This window comes from Pristis pectinata, chromosome 10 (genome assembly GCF_009764475.1).
Source record: "Pristis pectinata isolate sPriPec2 chromosome 10, sPriPec2.1.pri, whole genome shotgun sequence".
NCBI lineage: Eukaryota > Metazoa > Chordata > Chondrichthyes > Rhinopristiformes > Pristidae > Pristis > Pristis pectinata.
Window position 1 is genome coordinate 38,483,124 of NC_067414.1, and position 17,424 is coordinate 38,500,547.

Consider the following 17,424-nt stretch of genomic DNA (forward strand, 5'->3'; position numbering starts at 1 on the left):
TTGCTTGGGTATGTTACAGCTGGCCTGGTTTTCTGCAAATAGAACAGAATTAAGCACACTGTAAAGGTCCAGCAGTCAATAAACATTTGATTAAATACCATCCATTTGTGCTATTTTTCATGTTGTCTAATGTTGTGATAAGTTAAAATACATTTCATTGTAGATTTTAAAGGAATTAGTCAAGGACATGATACCCATTCTAAACTGTTTTCGTGCTGTTCTTAGGTTCTGAATCAGTGGTGACACAGGCACGCATCTGAAATTAAGCCATCTAAATAAGCTCTCAGACAAGGAATGTTGTGTGGTATGAGAGACCTAAAGAGGCAAACAAAGGGGATACATTAAAAATTACAATGAAGGGACCATTATTCCATGAAAGGTTAGTGTCTAATTCAGTATACAGTAATATTCTGTTGATCTAGCACATTTAGGATGCTGATGGTGCTGGATTAACAGATATTCTAGACTATCCAGTGTCATTCCTATTAATGCTCCAACACATTAATGGTCACTTTTTTAGACCTTACACAGTAGAATAATACATTTTCTAGTAAACCCAGCAAATTTAGAGGGAGCACAGGAAACAGAAGCAGATGAGCTTAAAGGGAATGCAGGAATTGCAGCCCTGGTGAGTGAAAGCATGCATGAAAACTGAGGATCCAGTACGTGAAATGGAGTACAGGAATCAGCATCTGATGAACCAGATGCCGAATCATCTGGATTTTTGAATAGTCAGTTAACAGATTATTGGAATTTTACTGTACGTATAAATCTTGACAGGGATATTAGATCCAGTCATCTGTCAAATGTTTAATGGAATGGAAATTAAAATCTAAACTTGTTCTCTTTTATTATTCTGAGACAATTTTAACACCTGTTTTCTTGAGTGTTTCAGGTGGCGTTCTGACTCGAGTAAAAGCCCTGGAAGTACAAATGAATTGATTTCATTTGGATCTTGCTGCAATTTTAATGAGCCCGAGCGCTGACTATAAACTCTCAGCTCAGTCAAACTGTGCAGTGAGCACTGTACATTTGAGGGCCTGCTCACTGCACAGAGTGTGGATAGAACTAGTGCTCCTTGAAGGGATTAGTGGAAGCAGTGATGAAAAGATCAAATATAACATTTTAACTTTTGTTTGACATCAGGATGTTCTTTCAGACTTCTTTACAAATACTCCCAAATGTCAAATCTGATATACAGATAGGGAAATCAGAGTAATACGATATAAAATAATGTTAATAATCAGAGGTTTAAAATTTCACTGACTGTTGAGTTGATTATTTCATATCCATTTTTATGGTGAATATATATACCAAAAATACCAGTAATACCCTAAAATCATGGTTACAATTGTTATTTTGCTGAACTATTAATCTGAAGGCCTGGCTTAATAATCTAAAGACATGTCCAAATCTCACCGTAACAGCAATTAAGTTCAGTGAATTAAATAAACATTGAGTAAAAAAAAGTGAACAGTGACCATAAAACCACAAGATTGATGTAAAAACACAACTGATTCACTGAGGTCTATTTGAGAAAGAATTCTTTCATTATCACATGGCCTGGCCTATTTACAATTTCATACACACTGCAGTGAGATTGACTCTAAACTACCCTTTGAAACAGCCTAACCTGCCATTCATTTGTCATTGCTGCTCTCTGGGATAGGAAACGAATGTTGGCCTCGGCAACAATAGTCACATCCTGCACAAAAGTTAAAAAATGATCAAAATGAGGAACCTTGGATTTGTTATTATTATTATTATTCAGAAAAATACAGAATTTAGCATTGACAGATATCCAAGATATGATGGACTCATACAATCATAGAAATTTATATCGTGGTTTATTCAGTCCAATGTTCAAGAAAGAGCTATTCAAATTAACCTTACTCCCTAGAACTCAGTCTGTAGCTTTGTAGGACATCCAGTTGATATTTTATGTGTTGAATTCCAGACCTCTGACATATTCTGACTGAAAAAGATTCTGATTTCCCCTTCTACTAATTCCTTTAATTCTGTGTCTCCTAGTTGTTGACCTTTCCGCTAAGAGAACCAAGTCCTTCCTCTTCAGGTGATGTTCTCCAGAAATATGTGTTGAGGCCTCAGCTTTTCATCATTTGTATCAATGACTTTGTTGAAGACACAGTGAGTTGCAACAACCAGTCTGCAGATGATAATATTATAAGGCATTGTAAGCAGTGTTGATGGAAGCAGATAATTGCAAAGTGATTGAGCCAGACTGAGTGAATTAGAAAAACTATGGCAAATGCATGATGGTTGATATATGTTGATGAATGATAGTATCCACTTTGGATCCTAGAAATCTGAATATGAGGAACTATGCAAAACTAAAATTATATAAAATATATATGAATATAGTGCAGAGACAAATAATAGCTACAAATACCAGATAGAATATAGAAAAAAAATTCTGTATGGTGATCACTTGACAATACAGAGTTAAATTATGAGATCAGGATACATAAGCATAGTTTGCACTTCTTTCACAGATATTATCAGGTATTCACATGGTTTATCTAATTGAGATGTTGAAGTGATAAAGGGATCATTACATAGCTGTTATTTCCTCTGCTTGGGGAATCCAGAGCGTGAGGTTTAATTGTCCAGATTTTGTGGTAGAGATGACAGTAAAACAATCAGCATTCAGCATCATTACTTTATGAAGCTGACAGCTACTTTGAAATTTCTTCACAGAAATCCCCAAGTTGCTGTCAGTGATTCAGTGCTCCTCCCTGGCTCAATGTTTGCAGCTTTTTGGCAATGGAAATTCATGAATTCACTTGAACTGACATGAATTTAAGCTATTTATAAACTAGTCCCACTGTAAAATACCCAAAAAATCTTACTTTTCATTTTGAGGTCTATGAGTTTGTAATGGCATGCTACTTCATAATTACTGATGAACAAACCATCTACTCTAAGAAAAGCAAATTTATATATTTGCATAATAAATCTTTCAAATAAATATTTCAATATATAACAGATTTTTCTTTTAACTTCTTAATATTATTTATTTGTGAAACGAGGAGTAAGATTAAGCTGAAATATTTAGAATATTTATGCGTGCACCTTCTTTGTTCAATATCCCATATAATGTTTAAAGGGTGAATGGAACATTAATCTTTCTCTTTCTTGGTGTGCTACCTGTGTGAATTCTTTTAATGTAATTGGCTGTTCAGCCAGTTTGATGACATCACAACTGCTGGACACAACGTTTCCCTTTGAACAGATGGCTGCCAGCAACATGGATTGTAAAGGGGAATTCTTGCCTCAGGTTTCCAGTTCTTTGAAGGAAGCTTGCTTTGTAGTCTGCGGTGGGTACCATTGTTTTGTTGTTAACTGCAGAAATCCCACACCAATGTTAAAACTAGAAATAGGCCATTTAAGAGTAAGCTGATTCACAATTCTTCATACAAACCCCAGTGGAAATCAAGAATTCCCTCAAAAGACTGTGCTTGTAGGGTCAATTGCCAATTTTAAGACACTTTTATTGAGTAAGAATATCAAAGGTTACAGAAAAAAGACAGATAAATGTACCTGCTATAATTGAATTGAAGAACAGCTCAGGGGGTAGTTTCTTATTTACCTATGGTCCAATGTAATTTTTGAAAAAAGCAATAAAACTGAAGAAAAATGTTTCCTACATCATATGATGCAGAGATATTCTGCTTTGCTTTCCTTCCCAAGAAATAAAATGTTTAATTTAATTTTCTAGATGGAAATAATTCCTGTACCTGTTGGAAAGCCTTTTTCACTCTAAGTACAACTGATGATTAGTGACATTTAGGAACAGCTGAATATGATTTACATAATTTAAAATTATATAATGCTAATCAAATATTTAAACAATAACACATCATAAATTCATTTAGAACCACCTTCAACATATATATATATCAATTGAAAATATTAATATTGATTAAAATGAAGTTAAAAAAACTTCACTTAATGAAGGTTGGTTATCTCATTCAAAATCAGAATCAGAATCAGATTTATCATCATTGACATTTGACATGAAATTTGTTGTTTTGCAGCAGCATGGAGTGCAAAGACATAAAAATCTATAAACTACAAAAATAAATAAATAATGCAAAATAAAGGGGATAATGAGGTGGTGTTCACAGGTTCATGGATCGTTCAGAAATCTGATGGTGGATAGGAAAAAGCTGTTCCAGAATCATTAAGTTTGGGTCTTCGGGCTCCTGTATCTCCTCCCTGATGGTAGTAGCGAGAAGGGACCATGTCCCGGATGGTGAGGGTCCTTAATGATAGAGGCACCGCCTCTTGAAGATATCCTCGACGGTGGGGAGGAATGTGCCCATGATGGAGCTGGCTGAGTCTATAGGCCTCTGCAACCTCTTGTGATTGTGTGCGTTAGAGACTCCATACCAGTAACAGTGTCATGCTAGATAGATGACGTAAAGCTCAGAGACGAAATATGAAGGGTATCTCCCCCTTAATTCAGTACATTATGGAACCAACTCTGGTCTCTGCACTAGGTCCAATGACAGAGCAGGAGGTGAAATGTGCCACTCTCGGACATCCAGTGCATTTCAGTATTTTGTGGAACCACTGGCTGGCTGTTAACATGGTTTGGCGTGTTAAATTGGAAAAGACAAAATGGAATTTTCTTGCTATCTAGTCATACCATAACTGTATGTTATGAACTGCAGTATATTCTTTCCTACAAGCTTCTGTACAGATAATGGGAAGTGATTTTTTTTTTAATTACCATTATAGGTTCAATGCACAAATATAAGTTTGCAGTGATCTGGTATCAATATGCTGTTCATTGAGAATTGTAATAACCCAGTTGGCAGTAAATTCACCATCAGTTCGTCATCAGCTTAGAAATGTCCTTTTCAGTAATGCAGTGAAGCTGTCAGGAGTGCTTGAACAGTGGACACACAGATGAGAATAACCCCTATAAGCTCTTTCTTTCTGCCAAAAGGGATTTAATAAATATGTGATGAGATTAGTCATGAAAGGCCACCCCAGCTTTTGCTCCAAAGATAATTAACCAGGTGACAATACATGATGTACCGACAGCAGTGGCATTAATATCATTTTCTGACTTAATGACAATTTTAAGCAGCTTATCAGATTTTCATTCTGAAATTCATTCTAGCACCAGGCTTACATCCTGCCTTTTTTTATTGAGGTCCACATGGGAATCTGAACTTTCTAATTTCCTATACACTCTCAGATACAGCCTGTTTTAAATCAATTAGAGTTGCTGGTGGCCTTGTCCTGTGTGCTAAGGAGATTAGTGGTCTACTTGCTTAGCTGAAGCCAGTTTGAATGCACTTGTAATACTCCATGGAGAATTAGGTTTTTGCAACTGTGTATTGGAGTTGGGATAGATTTAACATCACAGATGGTAGATAATGATGGTAATTTTCTTTGGCTTTATCCATGACATATTAATGAGAAATGGGTTGCTTTCACAATAACTGATACATGGCCATTACATTCAAAATCTTTACCTTGTCTTTCTTCTTATACTGTTAGCCCAGATTTACAATTTATATCCTGTTACATAAGTAATGAGAAGTCTTTTAGTCACATTTGCTAATTGGCAGGAGCTCATTATTTATTGGAGACCAGCTCATTTTTAAAATCTATTTACTCCATGACAGTAATTGTTCATTGCTCGTACTGATTTAAGTTTGCTGAATAAAATGACAAACATACCATATTTTTGGACTTACAGTAAGGTGGCTGAAATTTCATGGGTTTGGTCAACTGCTGTTAGTTGGCAATTTTAACTTATGACATTGTTGCTTTCTTTCCTCTTCTGACACAAAGACTTGATTTTCAAATAACATTGAAACCATCAATCCATTATGCTTTGAAAAATCTGGTTTGAATTGTAAAGACCAACCACTGCAGCTTTATTGTGGCCTTAACGCTAACAGTAAAATGATAAAGACCTTTACTATCCTTCAGTGCTTTGTAAGGTTATGGAAAAGCTTTGTAAAATAACTTTTGGCAATCAATTTTATTCAATACATTAATCTAGGCAATGATACATAAAAATACTATCATTAATATGAAGAAATAAAATAAAAAATATATCATCAAATCACATTTTTCAGAAGTATGCTTTTGGGGCAAAGTATAACCAGCTAAAATGTCAGTTTTCCTGTTTCCCAGCATTAACATCCTTTATGTTAACTTGTACAAACTCACACAATCTTCAACATACTCAAAAGAACCATAACCAATTTTTTAAAATCAAGGTATGCACATTCTTCATGGCAATTGTTTTATCAATAACATCTGGTGAATGTTTTTATATATAATCAATTCTATGCAACACTAGAAATTGCTGATCTGTTCAACCAACAGTGTTGCATCTCCAACACAGTGAGAGGAGTGGTGATGGGACTGAAATTTTTTTTGATAATAGTGTTCAAAGACTTCAAGCTGTGCAGTCTTCATTTATCTAATTCTTCACAAATAGAGCTGTTTAAAAATCCCATCTCCTAGCATATTCACACACTGTTGGAGACTGTGTCGATATAAAAAATAGCTTGAAGTTAAAACAGAAGAATATATGAAATAGAAGCAGGAGGAATTAATCCCTCATTCCTCCACTGCCATTCAATAACATTATGGTTGATCTTCTACCTCAGTGTCACTTTCCTACATAGTTTTGATGAGATTACCTCTCATTCTTCTAAATTCTAGAGAATATAGGCCCATTCTGATTAATGTTTCCTCATGGGAGATTCCACTCATCCCAGGAGTCAATCTGGCCAACCATCATTTCACTGATCTATCACAAGAATATCATTCCTAAGATAGGGAGACCAGATCTTTACACAATATTCAAGGTGTAGTCTCACTAGGGCCCAATTTAATTGCAAAATCTTTCCAAAATCACCTCATTATTTTATCAGAAGAGAAAGCACTGACTTTTTAAGCAACAATTTAATGAAGTTGAAGTTTTACTGAGGTGAAAAGTTCCTTTGTGTTATTCTGATCTTGAAGTTTGTTAAATGTAAAACATTACCATTTCAGGAAATAGAACAAATCCCAGGAAGAGTAGCAATTTCTTTGGGTCCAGTATAAAAGTTTTCTTCTTAACGTATTCTGCACTGGAAAATATCAACAAAAATAAGAACACAATGTATGGAAAGACCAATTTTTCTCCAATGTACTGCAGATAAACATTATACTGTGAGAGGGAACAAAGTACACTTGATGGGCAGATAAGATATTGGTCACCACCCAGTGTTAGTGGAATCTTACATTCTTCACACAAATGAAGAATATAGTCAAAAAGGAATTAAATTTAAAGGCGAGTGGCAACATAAGGAGGTTAATTTATGAAGCAGGCAGTACTTTTGTGCTGAGTAACTTATAGTCTGAAAGGCAATTCTTTTACCAGGTTCTATATGAAGACATAGCTGCATGCACAACTTCAAATTGGTGCAACTGATGGAATACTTGTATCGGAGCTGGAATTTTGGACATTGAAGATGTGTGAGTTATGCTGATACTCCAGCATAACATGAATATTTTTAAAAATATGACACTAATGAAACTATTAAACTGAGATGCCATCTGGTTGAAATAGGACATAGTAAAGATGTTTTAAAATCATTTGAAGAAAAGAAAAATGTTATTGAACCAAATTACACCACTTCAAAGCACTTTATTAACTGTGAATAGTTTGGAAAGTTTCTGAATGACATGATGAAGAATTTTTAAAAAAATATGTATGTTATGTTGTCTCAGTATTCATGGAAATCAATGTTAATTGACAAGGTTCATGCAGTAGAATTGTGAATCTAACTTTAGTCATTAATATGATTTCTAGAATCTATTATTCAAGCAGCTTATTCCTACATATTTAGAGAATGGAAGGCATTGCAGGTTATATAAATAAGGGGATGTAAATTTGTGAAGTATAATGACACGTACATTCAATCAATCCCATCATGATCCTGAATAATCTTTCAATTCAAAAAAATATGATTGGTTTCTCAGTGATCCTGTTGTACCGAGGAATCTGGCAGTGGCCACATTACAGCAGAAAGCTCCTCTCGATTCATTATTGCCAGTGGTAACAAATACCTACAGTACAAATTTATGTTACATTTGTCCAAGACCTCCAAAATGATTCTCTATAAGTTTCTCATAATTGATTTTTAATTTTTAGTGGGGAATGAAGAAGGAAACCCTTCTGTTTCTTTTTTGCTGTATTTCCTGATATTTGAGTATTCTCAAAGCACTGGTTAACATAACTGATCTCAATTAGTAACAACTGTTTATGTGTATCTACAATTTAGCAAATATTATGGAATAGAGGAAAAGATAAAACACTCCTCATTATTAAAGTCCTTTCATCATCTTTGCTTGATTTAAGACACACTACCTCTGATAGCTGATTTCTATTGTAACAAAGGAAAATTTTGAAAGTATTCAGCAAGTCAGGCAGCCTTTGTGGATAGAGAAACAGAGTTAACATTGTCAGAATCAGGGTAATATAGAAAGCAGACACATTTTAACTTGCAGAATGACAGAGAGAACAAAAAAAACATACATGACAGGGTGGAGATAATAAAAACACAGATGACAAGGATTGGTGTTGATGAGGAGAGGCTGCTGATGGATTGTTAATGGCAGCTCAACTTTCTAGAGAGGTATAAATAGAGGGAGAACAGAGAAGAGAGTAAAATCCTGCTGAAACTGTGAGATACAGCACAGCAATTGCTTGAAATCCAAAATAATGAAACACTGGGGAAGTCCTGCAAGTCAGGCAGCATTCTGTGCTGCATGACTCTGTGGTTCTACCTGTGGAGAGAGTAAAGCTGGCCGGAGATTGACTGGAGATGCTGTAAATCTGAAACCAAAGTAGAAAATGCACAGATGCTGCCTGGCTTGCACACTCGACCAATCGATCCTAATTTCAACCATCTTCTGTTCATCCCCACCTTTACACAGACCTTCCCTTTGTTCTCTCTACTCCAGCCCTTTCACTGCATATTTAAACATGAATATTTTCTAACTTTTTCCCAGTTCTGAACAAAGGTCATTGACCTGAAACGTTAACTCTGTTTCTCTCTCTGCACATATTACCCGGCCTGCTGAGTATTTCTAGCATTTGCTGTTTTCATTTTAAATTTACTGCACCTGCAGTTGATTTGGTTTTCCATAGTTGTGGCATCTCTGTTACCTCTGAACTGCTCAGTTAGCTTCACATTACACAATGTAGAGACAAGAGGGAGACATTAATTATGTTTCGATTTTCACATTGATGTAAACAATTGAATATTTGTGCAAGAGAGGGTTACCTTCTCCTTAAGACAAGCACATCAATAAGTATCATCTGCAGCACACACTCTAAGTGTATAGCTATTTTCTTAATGACCTACTGCTTTTGCTGAACATACCATAGGGGTTTGTTGCTCAACTTAACAGTCTGTTAACAAGTGATGTAATAACTTTCCACAGGGAAAATACATGTTTAAATTTGTCCAGAAGTAATGTAACTGATTAATATTTAATATAGCAATACGGCAGTTTCTGTGCACTGGGATCAGGTACTTGCGACCACTCTGTGCTGATGATGTTAAGACTTACAACTGATTTTCTTTTTAGAAAATGCTAGTAAAAAATCTAAGGATTAGTTTCTAAAGTGGTCTGGTCTTTTGTAATCCTTAAGTAATGCAAGAAATGGAGAATGATGCGTAAGTTCCTGTTTATCTTAAATCTAATATTAGTTTGGTATTTTGCTCTTTTGAAATAATCTATTTCCCTTTAACAACAAATTTGCATGATATTTAAGGCACTGTAGAGGAAATATAAATTTTTATACATTATACTGTGATATGTGGGTTACTTTGAGCCCATTTTTATTTATTGCTTAATTTTAAATATGAATCAGAACTATATTTTCATTTTTGGGGTCACTTACAACCTGTGTGTGCTTCAATGTACATTATTAAAAAGGGCAAGTTAACCAAACATATCACTTGTATTAGCTCTTTATAATACGAATTGAAATTACACTGGATAGCCTTAATCTCAGTCTTAATAGTTAAAAGTCCAAATCTCAATGTTATTTCTATATGGTGCAGTGAATGGATATTTGTCACAAAGTTTGCTTTGCTGGTTGTAACATTTTGAATAAGGAACAGTCAGTGGTCTCGCTCCTAAATGCTATCTTTATCTCCAATGGAAATGAACATGTATAATGAAAAGAAGAATAAAGTTATCTTAGCTTCAATGCTACCTAAGTAAGACACTGTCATTGTCCACACATGATATAGTGTTAGGACTGTTTTAAAATATGTTTTCTTCTTATGCACATACAACTTGTACATTTATAATGTAATTGAAATTAATTAAATGTGTAAAAGTTATATATTTCAAGGATACTTTGGAATGTCATGTGTCAGGGTACAATTTAGTCAACATTATTTATTACAAGATATATAATTCATGTATTTTTGATGGCTACATTGTGAAATTGGTAATCAAAGTCTCAAAATAAGAATTGGAACTATGGAAGATGAAAAATAAATTGGCATCTGCTGGTTTGAAGAAAATGCATCATTTTTGGATGTTCAGAACAACATTTGTTTGGGCATAATGAACTAATAATGCTGGCATTGGTATTGCTAATAAAAGCACATGAAGCTGTCCTTTAACAAGTACTAGAGAGAGCAAGATTTAGAAGTAATGATGAAGGTTATATATTAACCTGGGGAAAAGAACACTGTAATATTATTGATTTCTCAGTATGTTTGCCGCTGAAAGACATTGGGACAGAAATTCATCTTTAGTGACCTGCACTAAAGTGTTTGAAGAGTATCTCACTTGCGACTATAATGGGATTAAAATTCAGAAACTGAATACAACATACAGCCACTTCTCTGTTTGCACTCTGACAGCAACTTTTTTTTCACCACACTGTGTGCACCTGGACAGTTGCGTGGACTTTGAATACCCACTGAGGATCTGTCACTGTGCCAACAATCACAGCTTTAGAAAACTACATAAACCATAAAAGAATGATAAGAGGACAATATCAGAAAATACCTGGGCTGATAGATTAGAAGGAAAACAAGAAAGTTTTGCAACCTACATGTTGGATAAGGAGTAACTAATAAAATGACAATAGTAGTGGGGTGGGTTCAACAGATTGGAAAAGTATAGAGAAAGTAAAAAGGAGGGAGAGTGCAGGAAAGGTTACTGAAGTCTCAAGAATAAAAAATAAGGCAGAAAGTTTAGGAAGGGATAAGGGTTTAACTTCAGGCAACATGGAGACAAATTTGAGAAGAAGGTGGTGAATACAGGACAGAAAGGTGTTAAATTTGGATGCATGCAGTATACAAAATAAGGTAGATGAGCTTACAGTGCAGTTGGAAATTAGCAGATATGATGTTGTGGGCATCACAGAGTCGTGGTTGAAAGAAGGTCACAGCTGGGAGCTAAATGTCCAAGGATACACATCCTATCGAAAAGACGGGCAGGTGGGCAGAGGGGGTGGGGTGGCTCTGTTGGTAAAAAATGAAATCAAATCTTTAGCAAGAAGTGACATAGGATCAGAAGATGTAGAATCCTTGTAGGTAGAGTTAAGAAACTGCAAGGGTAAAAAGACCCTGATGGGAATTATATATGAGGCCTCTGAATAGAGGCCAGGACGTGGGGTACAAATTACAACGGGAGATATAAAAGGCATGTAAGAAGGGAAATGTTCCGGTGGTCATTGGGGGATTTCAATTGCAGGTAGATTGGGAAAATCAAGTTGGTACTGGATTCCAGGAGAAGGAATTTGTAGAATGCCTATGGGATGGCTGTTTAGGGTAGCTTGTGGTTGAACCCACTGGGGAAAAAGCAATTCTGGATTTGGTGTTGTGCAATGAACCAGATTTGATTAGGGAGCTTAAGGTAAAGGAACCCTGAGAAGGCAGTGATCATAATATGATAGAATTCACCCTGCAGTTTGAGAGGGAGAAGCTAAAATTGGATGTATCAGTATTACAGTTGAGTAAAGGTAACTACAGAGGCATGAGAGGGGAGGTGGCCAAAGTTGATTGGAAGGGGACCCTAGCTGGGATGATGGTAGAGCAGCAATGGCAGGAGTTTCTGGGAGTAATTCGGATGACGTGGGGTTATTTCATCCCAGAGAAGAAGAAGCATTCTAAAGGGAGGATGAGGCAACCGTGGCTGACAAGGGAAGTCAAAGGCAGCATAAAAGCAAAAGAGAAGGCATACAATATTGCAAAAATTAGTGGAAAGCTAGAGGATTGGGAAGCTTTTAAAAACCAACAGAAGGCAACTGAAAATGCAATAAGGGGAGAAAAGATGAAATATGAAGGTAAACTAGCCGATAATATAAAAGAGGACACCAAAGGTTTTTTCAGATATATAAAGAGTAAAAGAGAGGTAAGAATGGACATCGGACTGCTGGAAAATGACGCTGGAGGGATATTAATGGGGAACAAACAAATGGCGGATGAACTGAATAGGTACAGTATTTTGCATCGGTCTTCACTGTGGAAGACACCAGCAATATGCCAGAAATTCGAGACAGTCAGGGGGCAGAAGTGAGTGTAGTCGCTATTACCAAGGAGAAAGTGCTTGAGAAACTGAAAGGTCTGAAGGCAGATAAGTCACCTGGACTGGATAGACTATATCTCAGGGTTCTGAAAGAGGTAACGGAAGAGATTGTGGAGGCATTAGTTGTGATCTTTCAAGAATCACTAGATTCAGGAACGGTTCTGGAGGACTGGAAAATTGCAAATGTCAGGCCACTCTTTAGGAAAGGAGGGAGGCAAAAGACAGGAAATTATAGGCCAGGTAGCCTGATTTCAGTGGTTGGTAAGATATTAGAGTCCATTATTAAGGATGAGGTTTCGGGGTACTTGGAAGCTCATGATAAAATAGGCCAAAGTCAGCATGGTTTCCTTAAGAGGAGAGCTTGCCTGACAAATCTGTTGGAATTCTTTGAGGAAGTAACAGGCAGGATAGACAAAAGAGAGTCAGTGGATGTTGTTTACTTGGATTTTCAGAAGGCCTCTGATAAGGTGCCACACAAAAAGCTGTTGAACAAGATAGGAGCCCATGGTATTACAAGAAAGGTACTAGCATGGACAGAAGATTGGCTGACTGGCAGAAGGCAAAGAGTGGGAATAAAGGGGGCCTTTTCTGGTTGGCTGCCGGTGACTAGTGGTGTTCCACAGAGGTCAGTGTTGGGTCTGCTACTTTTCACATTATATGTAAATGATCTGGATGACAAAATTGAGGACTTTGTGGCCAAGTTTGCAGATGATACAAAGATAGGTTGAGGGGCAGGTAGTGTTGAGGAAGCAGGGAGTCTGCAGAAGGACTTGGACAGGTTGGGAGAATGGGCAAAGAAGTGGCAGATGGAATGCAGCGTAGGGAAGTATACGGTCATGCACTTTGGTAGAAGGAATAAAGGCGTAGACTATTTTTTAAATGAGGAGTGAATTCAGAAATCAGAGGTGCAAAGGAGCTTGGGAGTCCTTGTGCAGGATTTCCTAAAGGTTAACTTGCAGGTTGAGTCGGAAGGCAAGTGCAATGTTAGCATTCATTTCAAGAGGACTAGAATGTAACAGCAAGGACGTAATGCTGAGGCTATATAAGGCATTAGTCAGATCACATTTGGAGAATTGTGAACAGTTTTGGACCCCATATCTAAGGAAGGATGTGCTGGCAATGGAGAAGGTCCAGAGGAGGTTTACAAGAATGATCCCGAGAATGAAAGGGTTAATGTATGAGGAGTGTTTGATGGTTTTGGGCCTGTACTTGCTGGAGTTTAGAAGGATGAGGGGGATCTCATTGAAACCTACCGAGTATTGAAAGGCCTGGATAGAGTGGACATGGAGAGGATGTTTCCAGTAGTGGGAGAGTCTAGGACCAGAGGGCACAGCCTCAGAGTAGAAGGACGTCCCTTTAGAATAGAGATGAGGTGGAATTTCTTTAGCCAGAGGGTGGTGAACCTGTGGAATTGATTGCCATAGACGGCTGTGGAGGCCAAGTCATTGGATATACTTAAAGCGAAATTTGATAGGTTCTTTATTAGTAAGGGCATTAAAGGTTATGGGGAGAAGGCAGGAGAATGGGGTTGAGACAGAAAAATAAATCAGCCATGATCGAATGATGGAGCAGACTCGAAGGGCCAAATCTCCTAATTCTGCTCCTACGTCTTACGGTCTTATGGACAATAAACTCCTTAATCTATTAAATATTGATTTGTTCCAAATATTGAAGGAATATTGTCAATGAATTCCCCTTTGGACGAAGGACTTTCGTGTAGAAAATTTATAACAAAATGTCTTGAAGGGTTTTGGCCTCAATCTTAAACCGCATATGTTTTCAGATTTTTCAAAAAAGTTTGTCTACTGTTCACAAATTCACAGAATTACATAGAAATTACAGCACAGAAGTAAATGCTTTTCACCAGTCAGTCCCTTTGGCTTTTGTCCTCCAGGATCAACTGACAAGGATGAATATTTAAGCAATATTCTTTCAGAAGCTGTGTAAAAGCAAAGATCTGCTTGTTCTCTTGGGCAAATACAAACCATTCCTATGACATTACTTGAGAGAAGAACGGGCAAGTTTTTCTCATATTTTATGTATTCTTATAACAGAGATGGAGGCTATTCAGCCCATTGAGTATATGCTGGCTCTCAGAGCAATCCCATCAGCCCCATTCCCCCACAATAACCTATTCTCTATCCTATGCCCATAAATGTGTTCCTTCCCCACTAATTCTTCTGCCACCTATCCACATTAGGGAAAATTTAAAATAGCATGTTTGGGATGTGGGTAGAAAGCAGAGGACCCGAGGGAAACCTATGGAGTCATGGGGAGAATGTATAAAATCCATACAGTTAGAACCTAAGGTGAGGATCTAACCAAGGTGACAGGACCTGTACAGTACCAGCACTAATTGCTGCAACACTCTGCCGTTGGTCTCTTGTTCAATATAAACATAGCTGGCCAAATTCATATTCTTTGTCTGTACAGATTAACTGCTGTGATTCCTTGATTGTAACATGACTGTACTTCAAAGGGTCTTAAAACATACAGAAGTCATGAAAGCTCTGTATAAATGCTTCTAAACTATATAAAGTTGCATTTATAATAAATAATCCTGATAGAATTATTTACTATGCCTGCTGCTTTGGTATCATCTAAAAGTTTGGACACCATTCCTCCAGGAATATATCAAATCATTGGTACCTACATCAAACAGAAATAGTCCCAGAACAGAATCCTGTGGGATACCTCTACCTTACTTCAACCACTTAAAAACTACCCTTAACTCTTAGTCTCCACACATTTCTTTTTAACAGTTTTTAATCCAAGTTTTATGCCCTCACAAATCATAGTAATAATAATCCTTGAATCTTCTTCAAGTGTCTCCTGTGCAATATCTTGGCTCTTTTTCTATCTTTTTCATTCAAGTCATATGTGCCAAACATGATATCCATCATGACCTTATATTACTGGAATAGAAGAGAAATTCCTCTTTGGTCATTTGCATTAAAAATGTGATATAGTACCAGCTACCTTCTCTGCTCATCTTCCAAAATTCAGTTCCATTGGAGTTGTTTTGAGAAGGGGAGTAAAACACATAGCTGTTGCTGTTAACTGGAATTTTCACTAAAAGTTGAGGAAGAATTTCTATCATGAAAATCAAAATCAAAGTCAAATTTATTGTCACATGCACAAGTTCATGTATACACAGGTGCAATGAAACACATGTAGTAGCATCACAGGCACATGGTATAATATAAGCAGCATTCACAAGGAAAACATAAATTAAACATAAATTATACACAATTTTTACAAGAACAAAACACAATTAGAACAAAAAAAAGTCAATTTTAGTGCAAAATGGTCTTAAACACTAAAGATAGTGTTGCTAAACTATCGTGGTGATTAGGGTTTTGCCGGTTGGTTCAAGAACCAAATGGTTGAAGGGAAGTAGCTGTGCTTGAGCCTAGTGGTGTGGGACTTCAGGCTTTTGTACCTCCTGCCCGATGGCAGCTGTGAAAAGATGGGAGATTTATCAAGCAAGTTTTCCTTTCCTAAATCATTGTTTGTTAATGACATTTTCTTCATTTAGCAATTTTATAATTTCATCTTTAATTAAATATTTCAAAACATTGCATAACATGGATGTTGAACTGTATTTATCCAGGATGGTTCCTTATTGAAAATAGGTATTTCATTGACTATGTGCAGACTCCCGTCATGAAATACATTCATCAGAACCTCATCTTGTTCTTTCCTTTCGATACCTCTCCTTTTATTCGTGTCTGCGTGTACCTTTTAATTCTGACCGAAAGGACAAGTTTGTCACATATTGTTTGTCTATGACAATGGGAATCTCTAGATGTAGTTCAGTCTTTTGCACTTTCTTTTTTACCTTGACAAACTATTCAAATACTTATAATATCCTTCATCTCAGTTTGAAATGCTTCAGAATTTACTTTATTCTTCTTTCTGCTTCTTCTTTAAAAAACTGAAGCAAAGTATTTGAGAAACAAGGATGCTGGAATCTAGATGAAAAACACGATGATGCTGAAGGAACTCAGCAGGCCAGGCTGCATCCAGAACTGAAGAAGGGTCCTGACCTGAAACGTTGACCACCTGCTTTTCTCCACAGATGCTGCCTGGCCTGCTGAGTTCCTCCAGCATCATTGTGTTTTTCATTGACGCAAAGTACTTGTACAGCATGCCTATAAATGTCCACTCTTTCTCTACTAAATCACTGTGCTGCCTTTGTCCTCTGAGGCCCATCTCCTATTAAGCAATCAGATGACATTGAAGAATATTTTGTTTTCTCTTTCAAAAATTGAAATGCTCTTTTCATTCTTGCTTTCCTTATAACTACATTTTAAATGGAATAAATTATATCATACATTAGAAGCTAAACATTTTTTTAATGAAGACTATTTGATAGAGATAAGAATTTTCTGAGTGCTCCAGTTACCTATGGATTTACAGGTAGCAATACCATATTAGTTGTATTTGTAACTTGCTCCGTTAGCTGAGGAGTTTCCAGATCAACTGTAGTGAATATTAGGAAAATCTTAATAGAGTTAATAATGGTAACTAGCATAGGAATTACATCTAAATCTAAATTAACTACAAATGTAACAGATGTCCTTAAATATTTAATATTGCTGCAATATTTTCTGGAGAGGTTGCTTTATTTTTTTATTGCAATCTTAGAACAATAATTCACTGATTTGTTGCGCTGTCAGGAAAGTCATATTAAGATAATGGAGTGCCACCAGCAAAGCGTTTTATTACTTCAGACTATGTTGTTGAAATGTGGGGAGTTTATGACATTATTGACATGTACTGATTCTTGTCAGTAAATTTAAAATCATTAAAAGTGCT